The sequence below is a fragment of the Carlito syrichta genome, unplaced genomic scaffold (assembly GCF_000164805.1).
Source record: "Carlito syrichta isolate Samal-C Ts95f unplaced genomic scaffold, Tarsius_syrichta-2.0.1 Scaffold305880, whole genome shotgun sequence".
Classification (NCBI taxonomy): domain Eukaryota; kingdom Metazoa; phylum Chordata; class Mammalia; order Primates; family Tarsiidae; genus Carlito; species Carlito syrichta.
The window spans coordinates 393,433-395,721 of NW_007249976.1; the positions used below are offsets into that span (position 1 = coordinate 393,433).

At 41.0% G+C, this 2,289-nt stretch overlaps 1 pseudogene; it reads left to right on the top strand.

Moving 5' to 3' along the window:
- Positions 1–599, top strand: part of LOC103265206 — a 1,834-nt pseudogene extending 1,235 nt beyond the window's left edge.
- The last annotated feature ends 1,690 nt before the right edge of the window (positions 600–2,289 follow it).

Genomic DNA, 2,289 nt, shown 5'->3' on the forward strand with positions numbered 1-2,289 from the left:
CGGGCAGGTGAGACCTCATCTCTACAATAAATCAAAAAATTAGCCAGGCGTGGTAGCGCGCGCCTGTAGTTCCAGCTACTTGGAAGGCTGAGGCGGAAGGATCGCCGGAGCCCAGCAGGTTGAGGCTGCGGTGGCCGGGAGCAGCCACTGCACTCCGGTCTGAGCGACAGAGTGACTCCAACTCAAAAAAAAAAAAAAAAAGGAGAGAAGGATATTGCTGGGCTGACTGATACTGCAGTGCTTTGCCTGGGGCCCGAAGGGGCTGGCAGAATCCACAAACTCTTCAATCTCTCTAAAGAAGATGACGTCTACCAGTATGTTGTAAGAAAGCCCTTAAACAAAGAAGGTAAGAAACCTAGAACCAAAGCACCCAAAATTCAGCAACTTATCACTCCACGTGTCCTGCAACACAAACACCTGTTATATTGCTCTGAAGACACAACATACTAAGAGAAATAAGGAACAGGCCACAGAGTATGCTAAACTTGACCAAGAGAATGAAGGAGACTAAAGAAAAATGTCAGGAACAGATTGCCAAGAGACACAGACTGTCCTCTCTGCGACATTCTACTTTCAAGTCTGAGTCTAGTCAAAAATAAGATTTTTTTGAGTAACAAATAAGTAAGATCAGAACCCCCACCCCAAAAAAAGCCTAATGAGTTGAGGCAGTCATCAGCGTAGGGCCAGTTTGAAGCAGCAAAACCAGAATTGACTATATACGGAGGGCTAATCAAATAAATATATATATTGACAACAACAGGAGTCAGATTTCTCACTGAACTAGAAAAAATTTGCAGATATGGAAGGGAAAGAAACTGTGGTGTTGGGTATATATGGAGATAAATATAGATGCTGGTATGTGTGTGCATTTGTATAAATGTATACACATACACATATTCCCTGGCTTTATCCATCGAGAAAGCATGGAAACCTTCACACTCCAATGGCAGTTTATACCCCTAGTGCCCAAAACTTGGCCTCTAAATATCATTCTTTACTAAAAGAAACCAGGGATCCTTGGAGAAATTATTGATTTCAGGGCTGAGATAAGGAAAATACAAGAATTTGTATCATCTTGCTGTGGCAGAAAGAAATGCTTAAAGAACTAGCCAAGTGCAGTGGCTCAAGCCTATAAACCCAGTACTTGGGGAGACCAAGGAGGGAGGATTGCCTGAGCCCAGGAGATCAAGATCAGCCTAAGTTAACATAGTGAGAACTTGTCTCTACAAACAAATAAAAAAAATTAACCAGGCATGGTGGTATGCACCAGTAGTCCCAGCTACTCAGGAGGCTGAGGTGGAAGGATTGCTTGAGCCGGGAGATCAAGGCTGCAGTCAGACATGATCATGCCACTGCACTCCAACCTGGATGACAGAGTGAAACTCTAACTCAATAACTAACTAAATAAATAAAGATATTAACAGGCTATCATCCATTCAATGAAATAGGAATCCATATGCCCATACAATAAATAAATAAATGAATAAATAAATACATGAAAGAGAATTTTTTTTTTTTAGTTGGAGTCTCACTCTGTTGCTCAGGCTAGAATGTAGTTGCATGCTCATGGCAACTGCGGCCTTGACCTGCTGGGCTCAGGCAATCCTTCCTCCTCAGCCTTCCAAGAAACTGGAACAACAGCCTTGCACCACCACACCCAATTCATTTTTTAAAAACTTATTATAGAGACGAGGTCTCACCAAGTTGCCCACACTGGTCTCAAACCCCTGGGCTCAAGCAATCCTCTGGCCTTCACCTCCTAAAGCGCTGGGATTACAGGCATGTGCCACCACACTTGACCTGAGACAATTGTTTTTAAAAGTAGAATGACAACTAATAAATGTATAAGGAATAATGAAATTGGAAAATCACCCTTAGATAACTCTCATAGTAATAATTCATTCATCCAAAATAAACTAAAAATAGCAAGTAAAACTTTGATAAAGAACGGGACATGTGCCTCAAAGTACCTTTCTACAAAATACTTACCAATTACAAAAGGCAAAATAGTCACTTTTCAGTAGAAAGACCTAGCAGATACCACCTTAATAAAGTGATCAATGTCAACATTCTCAAAAATGGAACATAGTGAAACCAAGTATCACCTAATAGGAGGCAATATTAAGAACATAGTATCACTTCTGTACTGTTTCTGCACCCAGTTGCATAACCTGTAATCAGTCATGAAAACTCAAATTGAGGGACAATCTACAAAATAACTAGCCAGTTAAAAAATATTGTCAGAGTTATGAAAGTGAAGAAAAGGTTGGGCATGGTGGCTCATACCTA